Source organism: Microtus ochrogaster, chromosome 1 (genome assembly GCF_000317375.1).
Source record: "Microtus ochrogaster isolate Prairie Vole_2 chromosome 1, MicOch1.0, whole genome shotgun sequence".
Taxonomy (NCBI): domain Eukaryota; kingdom Metazoa; phylum Chordata; class Mammalia; order Rodentia; family Cricetidae; genus Microtus; species Microtus ochrogaster.
In genome coordinates this window covers 120,970,979-120,979,412 of record NC_022009.1, presented here as the reverse complement: position 1 = coordinate 120,979,412, position 8,434 = coordinate 120,970,979, and the positions used below count along the sequence as shown (strand labels likewise).

The window sequence follows — 8,434 nt, the reverse complement described above, 5'->3', positions numbered from 1 at the left end:
TCTTCTTCTTCTTCTTCTTCTTCTTCTTCTTCTTCTTCTTCTTCTAATTCAGATAGGGTTTCTCTCTAGCTTTGGAGCCTGTCCTGGAACTAGCTCTTGTAGACCAGGCTGGATTCAAACTCACAGAGATCTGCCTGCCTCTGCCTCCCAACTGCTAAGATTAAAAGTGTGCATCACCACCACCTGGCTTAGTTTAGGCATCTTATTAACTAACACATCTTAAATTAACCCATTCCTATTATTTTATATCTTACCACAAGACTGTGACCTATGGGTAGGTGTATTTCTCCTTTGGCAGCTACATGGCACCTCCCTGACTCTGCCTTCTTTCCTCCTCTTTCTGCTTGGAATTCCTGCCTTACTCTGCTCTGTTCTGCCATAGGCCAAAGCAGCTTTATTCATTAACCAATAGAAGCAACACATATACAGAAGGACTTCCCACCCCATAGAGAGACAAAAGTCTGCCTCTAGATAGAGAGGAGGCAGATGTAGACCATAGTAATTGGCAATTTATAAAGGGAAAAGGAGAAACCCTGTGTTAGGATGAGTTGGTTTGTTTTGATTGGGCATTATTTATTAGGGTAGCCAAAAGGGGACTTTCTATTACTGGACTTCAATACTTTGATAGCTCAACCTTGGTAGTCAGCCTCAGGAGAAGGAAGTGGCTAAATAAGGGAATAGGACTTAGGAGGCTAGCTTTAGGAACATAATCTAATAGTTTAGCAAGACAGAAGGAGTGGAGAAGGGCAAGGCCTGACAGAGCTATGTTTGCCATGTTTGGGCCTACTAGAGCCCTCTACCTCCCTATTACTGTTAATATAGTGATGAACTGTCACATCCAGCTCCAGCTGGGTTTTTTTAATTTGTTCTTATAGAGCTATGTATTTCCCCCCATTCCCCCTCTTCCTCTCCCCTCCCTTTACTCCTCTCCCATGGTTGCCATGCTTCCAATTTACTCAGATCTTGTCTTTTTCTATTTCCCATGTAGATTAGAGCCATGTATGTCTATCTCTCTTAGGATCCTCATTATTGTCTAGGAATTATGATTGTAGGCTGATTTTTCTTTGTTTTATGTCTAAAAGCTACTTATGAGTGAGTACATATGATATTTGTCTTTCTGGGTCTGGGTTACCTCACTCAATATGATGTTTTCTAGATCCATCCATTTGCCCACAAATTTCAAGATGTCATTATTTTTTTCTGCTGTGTAGTACTCCATTCTGTTAATGTACCGCATTTTCCTTATCTATTCTTCAGTAGAGGAGCATTTAGGTTTCTTCCAGGTTTTGGCTATGACAAACAATGTTGCTATGAACATAGTTAAGCACGTGTTCTTGTGGTATGATTGAGCATCCTTTGGGCATATACCAAAAAGTGGTATTGCTGGGCCTTGAGGAATGTTGTTTCCTAATTTTCTGAGAAATCACCACACTGACATCCAAAGCAGCTGTACCAGCTTGCACTCCTAACAGCAATGCAGAAGTGTTCCCTTTACCCCATATCCTCTCCAGCATAAGTTGTCATCAGTGTTTTTGATCTTGGACATTCTTAAGAGTATAAAATGGAATCTCAGAGTTGCTCTGATTTTCATTTCTCTGATGGCTAAGGATGTTGAACATTTCCTTAAATGTCTCTCAGTCATTTTAGATTCCTCTATTGAGAGTTCTTTTTTTAGGTCTGTACTCCATTTTTTATTGGATTATTTGTTCTTTTGATGACCAATTTCTTGAGTTCTTTGTATATTTTAGAGATCAGCCTTCTGTTTGATGTGGGTTGGTGAAGATCTTATACCATTCTGTAGGCTGCCATTTTGTCTTATTGCCCGTGTCCTTTGCTTTACAGAAGCTTCTCAGTTTCAGAGGGTCCCATTTATTAATTGATTGTCTCAGTGCTACTGGAGTTATATTTAGGAAGTCTCCTGTGCCAGTGCTTTCAAGTGTACTTCCCACTTTCTCTTCTATGAAGTTCAGTGTGGTTGGTTTTATGTTGAGGTCTTTGATCCATTTGGACTTGAGTTTTGTACATGGTGATAGACATGATTATATTTGCACTCTTCTACATATTGATATCCAGTTATGCCAGCACCATTTCTTAAATATGCTTTCTTTTTTCCATTTTAGAAAATGGAAGCATACTTTTTGCTTCTCTGTCAAAAAATCAGGTGTTCAAAGATGTGTGGATTAATATCCAGGTCTTTGATTCAGTTCCATTGGTCCTCCTGTCTGTTTTTAAGCCAATACCAGGCTGTTTTCAGTACTGTAGCTCTGTAGTAGAGTTTGAAGTCGGGAACTGTGATGCCTCCAGAAGTTCCTTTATTGTACAAGATTGTTTTGGCTATGCTGGGCAGCTCCGCTTGTTTCATAGGGAATAGTGTTACCCTCAGTATTTCAGATAAGCAGTTATTCGGCACAGTCAAGTATTTTTAAACCAAGAAACCTGCAGAGCTCATGTCTTTGAGGCACAATGGTATCAAAATTGAGAACAGGGTCTCTGAAGACTTAACCTAGGAACAGTGTTCACTCACCAATTAGGCAAACTTTCAAGAACACTTCTTAACCGCTGTGTGCCTTGGTCTGCTCATTTTGTAAAAAGGTTTAATGATGGTACCTACACTGAGACTTTGGAAAGATTAAGTATAAAGAATTAGGATAGTACCAGGCATATGACGGGGACTCACAGCATGTTAGAGACTGCTGTTTTACTTAATCCAGCTAGGGAGGAAATGGGAGAATCCTGAAAACAGAAGTATTCGCATGAGGCTGACTTGTTCCAACAAAACCCATCCTACGGCCTTACGAGGGCAGTAAGTGAGGCTGTTGGCCACATAGGATATTTAGAAAAACAGCTAGCTTGCAGAGGGTATTTTTGTTCAAGTTTCTGAAACTTTAAAATACAAATTTATCAAAACCACTTGAATGCCTGAAGCTGGTTCACCGCAAAACAAATCTGTTAATCAATATACAAGCTAGTAATATTCTCACTTGTGGGAAAACATGAAGCTATTTTTGGAAGGCGAAAACATACGTACAATGCTAAGGCTGGATGCACTGTATAAATGATAAGCCTGCAGGAGGTCTTGCTGCCTACTCTGGGCATTCCAGATTTGCAAAGCACCGCCCTAATGACTGAAACTTCCTTTACAAACAGAACCGAAAGGAGACAAGGCTTAAAAACCTCCACTCTGAGTAAGCTTCGCTCAGTTATATCATAGAGCCAGCGCTTGGGCCTTGAGAAACAGGTCATTTCCTGTAAATGAATCTTATAATCACAAACAAACTCAAATCATCTTCCTAATAGGGTGTGACATAACCATTTTCACCCAACTCCTGCGCGTGGGAATCCCAGGGAAATAGCCAAGAACCGTAAAGTGCTAACAACGTCTTCAATTTCACTGCCTGAGCCTCCTCTGGCTCAGCTTCTCACCTGGGCTAAGGTGCAGAACTACAAGATACACTTTCTCTTTGACCACAAGCATCCCTGTGTTTGATCCCGGAGCCAAGCAGACAGAACTGAAGCTGTTCTGTTTAGGAAAGCCGTCCCTCACTGAGCCACACCCTCCAGCCTCAGGCTTTTATGGTTTGTTTTGCTTGGCTTTGTTTTGTTTTTGTTTGGTTTAACACCTTCCCCTGGTTGTATTTTCACAGCTTCTCCGTTAGGAACGCTCTCTCGCCACAGGGGGTAAACCAAGCGCAGACACTTAACTCTGCAGTGAAATCGCCACAGGGGGTAAACCAAGCGCAGACACTTAAATCCGCAGCGAAAGCTTCGCTTGCCTTTGAGTGAGAGGTCCGCAAACATTTCAAAGAAAAGCATTTGCTAAAATAACCCAAAATTGCAATGCAAATGCAACCCTGATCTGAACGCTGCCAGCCGCTTCCCTCTGCACCTGCTTGGTATTCGGACTCAGTCCCAGGTGGCGTCCCGTCAGGCGGAATGGGTTCCAGGAGGCAGAAGCCGGCTAACTGTCTCAAGTTCAGCAGTAAAAGCAGGTCTTCCGCATAAAAGGAAACGCTAGCTTTAGTGGCAGTCTTAAAGAGACCATATTAAAGAATAAAAATAACAATAAGTAGCCTTTCTTGTGATAATAATCTTTAGTCTGGTGCATTCCTCAAGACTCCCCAGTCAGCGGCGCAAACACAGACAATAAGGCATTCAATACAGCTGGCTCAGCCTCCAAAATTTCTACTTCAGTCCTGGCCTGAAGGGTGGTAAATGACCCTTCTCTTTTCTAGAAAAAGTGCCTATCACTATGGGTCGGTAAAAGGATTCAGTGAAGGCTGGAGACAGAGCTCAGCAGTCAAGAGCGCTTGCTACTGCTGCAGAGGATACTCAGCTGCCGCAGAACCATCTCTAACTCTAGCTCCAGAGGATATGACTCCTTCCAAGAGCAGAACACACATTCTACACACAGAGAGAGACAGAGAGACAGAGACACAGACGGGGGGCAGGAGGAGCTTGAGGATTAAATGAGATGCTATATAAAAAGATGTTTAGCTGAAGAGAGATAACATGCTTTTGTGACCCCACCCCAAGTTTATGCATGAGAATCCTACCCTATAACATGTTAAATGTTCGCTCTGATCAAACCTCTAAGATGTCCAAGTATGTACTACTGCTGTCTGTCCTTGCCAGAGTGGGCTGGCGTGCTCAGGAGAGCCTGCAGAATTCCACCACCATCTGTAGAGTCAGGTGATTACAACTAGGAGCTTGTGTTGCTTTTGCCTCTTGTTGTTCTGATTTCCCTGGCCAGCTGTGGCTTTTTATTTCTTCCCTTTATGGTATCTGGATAATTTATGCTCCCAAGGCTGCTCACTTTTAAGACATCCATATTTAAATTCTTGCTAATGCTAATTAAATTAAACCAGAAATGCGGTCTTTTCAGAATATATAAACTTTATGAGTATCTGACGAAGCAGTATTAGATATCTTTCCAACTATGCAAAATAAAGTGTTTTAGCTTATACAGATGGAAAGAATTCATGATCATTTATGATTAAAAGTATATTGTCGAATCAAATGTCCTTTTTTAGTGGAAGAGGACATTTTTCATTAATCAGAAAAAAAATTCAAAGTAAAACTTAAGATTCCAACATTCAGGAGACAGAGGGAGCCAGTTCTTTGCAAGTTGGAGGCCTGTGTGATCTATAATCTTTCTTTTCCTTTCTTTTATGAGACAGGACTCTGCAGCTTTGGAGCCTGTCCTAGAACTAGCTCTTGTAGATCAGGCTGGCTTCAAACTCACAGAGATCCGCCTGCCTCTGCCGTCCAAGTGCTGGGATTAAAGGCGTGCGCCACCACTGCCCAGTTTAAATCACTTTTATTAGATATTTTGTCATAGCAATGAACATTAAAGGTAACTGATTCAAAAGTTGGAGAGATGGCTTAGCAATTAAAAGCAGTTGCTGCTCTTCCGGAGGACCACAGTTTGATCCTGGTACCTACATCAGGGGGCTGTCAACTGCTTGTTACTCCAGCTTTGGGAAATCTGACTCACCCTCTGGGCGGACAGACACACACACACACACACACACACACACACACACACTATTTTTTTAAGCAACTAATACAGAAAACAGGTGCCAAAAAGTAGCATCTTTGTTGTGATAAACATGAACACGTGGTTTATTGGCTTTAAAAATTGGTCTGTGAGAGGAATGTGGAACAGTTTGCAGGTACGGGCCAAGGAAATCCTAGAACACTGTGAGCAGAGATTAATGGGCCATTCTGATGAGAGTTTGGGAGACCAAAAGGCCAAGGGACAGGTGAACAGTCAAGGCCCGGCTCCTGAGTTTTCAGAAAGAACAAGGCCAGAAGTCATTTTGGGAGAGATTCTGACTTCATTCTGCCTGTATCCTGATCTTAACTCTGATCAAACCTCTACGATGTCCCAGGATGTACTGTTGCTGTCTGTCTGTGCCAGAATCATCTGGAACACTCAGGAAGGAAAGCAGAATCACCCATCCTCTGTGGAGTCAGGTGATAAAACGTGGGAGTGAGTGTTGCTGGATTCCAAAGAAATGGATTTTTCTTGTTGTTGTTGTTGTTGTGCAATGGAAATTCCAAAGCAGCACAGCACTCAGGCCGTGACATGACGGCTGCTCGCTCTCTTACCCAGATCTACAGTGAAAGCAAGGAGAGGGATGTGGAAACTCTGAATCGCCCAAGGAAGGAGGTTTGAGGTTGTGGACAAAGACCGTGTAGCAGAAGTAGCTATGATATGTCAAAAGATTAGCACCGGAAAAGATGAACATCATGTTCTGCGATAGGACCATAGGAAAGGCGCCCTAAGCAAGAGCCAGCCAATGACAGCCTGCAAAACACCAATTAATTTGGGAGGTGAGAGCCTAAGCTAGGAATACTTATTTTCTTTTTCAAAAGCAATAACCTAAAAAAGTTGCTCAAGGTTGAGCAGGACACATCAGCGACTGCAACCATGGTCCAAGAGAACCAGAGGAGAGGAGAGGAGCTGGCAACGGAACTCAGCAGCAGCATCTGTATGGTACTGGTTTTATAGGCATGAAAGATTCGAGGGTGAGGGAGTCATGCAGGCTTGCAGGAAGGTTTTTAAAAGCAGGTCAAACATTGATCTTGTGCTAGGGTTGGAGTCCCTATAAGGAGATTCTAAAAAGCAATTGCATGAAGCTGAAGGGGTAGAATCTACATTGCAGTGGAAACTTCGGGATGTTGGAGATGCAAGGACCATGTGGTTTCCACTAAGGAATGCTGCAGACAGAACAGAGGCCGCCCAAGAAAGAGACTGCATGCTGCAGGAGGCAGAGCTGGAGACACAGGGCTAATAAACCGTGTTGGAGTCTAGATGATTCCTTCAAAAGTCCGAATGGCCAAACAGTGATTTCCTTCCTGGGTATTCATCTCCTTTGGATTGTTCTTCCCTTGCTCTGCCCCCTCTCTTCTTTGCTGAAATGGGCATATTTAGTCTGTGCCATTGTATATTAAAAGTGCCTGAAATTTTATTATTATTTCCTAAAAAAGCACAGTTAAAAAACCGTCTTGAGTCTCAGCTGAGACTTGGGTTTAGGACTTTTAAACAGTGTTGAAACTGTTCAAGACTCTGGGGACCTTTTTTTTTTAATTTCCCCCTCCTCCCAGCCTCCCTTTCCCCTCCCCCTCCCCCCACTTCCCATGTCCCACTCCCCTCCCCCTCCCTCTTCAGTCCGAAGAGCAGTCAGGGTTCCCTGCCCTGTTTGGGGACCTTTTGTAGTTGGGCTAAATGCAGGTTTCATTATTAGATGGTTGTGAACCTATGAGTATAAACAGTGGAAGATGTGGCTTCAGGGTGATACATTCATGTGCCGGGCTTAGAAGAAGTAGACTTGTGATGGTTAACACAGATTATCAATTTAGGACCTAGAATTACAAAGGAGGAAAGTCGTCTCTAGGTTTGTCTGTGAGGTAGTTTCCAGACTGAGTTCATTGTAGTAGGAATGCCCACCCTGCCAGTGTGGATACCATTCCATGGGCTGGGGTCCCAAACTGAATAAAACGGAGAAAGCAAACTGAGCATATACCGCCATCTTCAGCAAACCCTAGAAAGGGACTAGCGTAAGCGAGAGAGTAACCATAAAAACGCTGAGCCGCAGCATTCATCTCTGTACACTTTCTGACTCTAAGGCAGCCAGCTGCCTGAAGCTTCTGCCCCGCCTTCTGTGCCATGATGAGTTACACCCTTGAACTGTGAGACAAAGTAAACCCTTAATTCTTTAAGCTAGTTTTGTGGTAATTCATCCAAACAGAAAGAAATTAACACAATAACCAAGTATGAGGAATAAAATACCTAATACAAAAACCATTAAAACATATTAAACCATTGAACATGTCCATGGGCATAATGCAAGAAAAAAAATACTTAGACCTTTCAATTGAATTCATGGGAATCCTTTTCTTTCTAAAAAGTAATATAGAGGCCACATATGTAATTTACTTAGATAGAAAGGTGAATTTCTCCAAGTTGTAGTATTTAACATATAATTTCTGTATTTTTTACCATGTGTCACTAATACAGTTTTCATCTCGCCTGAGACTTTTCACGAACGCAGTCCGAGCACAAGCCAAACAACACCCTGAAGTCATCAGAGTGGAAAGAAATTTGGTGTGTCCATTGCCAAGCAGAGAGAAAGAAAAAAAAACCTTTCCTTTTTTGTGCCCGGGTAAACAGCGAGGGAATCTGATCACAAAATGCTGACAGTTCTCATTTAGAAATCACATGTGCTCATTTCGAACTGAATGCCAACTCGGTCGTGAAAGTGTAAAGTTAAAGTCTCATCCAATTCTTGGGTGAGGACCGGGGTTGGAACTCAGTGGCAGAGCGTTTGCCTAGCATGTGCAAGGCCTTGGGGCCGTTTACCTCCCACAGCCAATGTGCATTTGTGTGTGTGTGTGTGTGTGTGTGTGTGTGTGTGTGTGTGTGTGTGTA

At 42.7% G+C, this 8,434-nt stretch overlaps 1 protein-coding gene across 1 annotated transcript in view; it reads left to right on the top strand.

The window, feature by feature from the left end:
• Window positions 1-8,434, top strand: part of Rxfp1 (relaxin family peptide receptor 1) — an 85,430-nt gene that overhangs the window by 29,804 nt on the left and 47,192 nt on the right. The gene's annotated exons all lie outside the window — the stretch shown is intronic.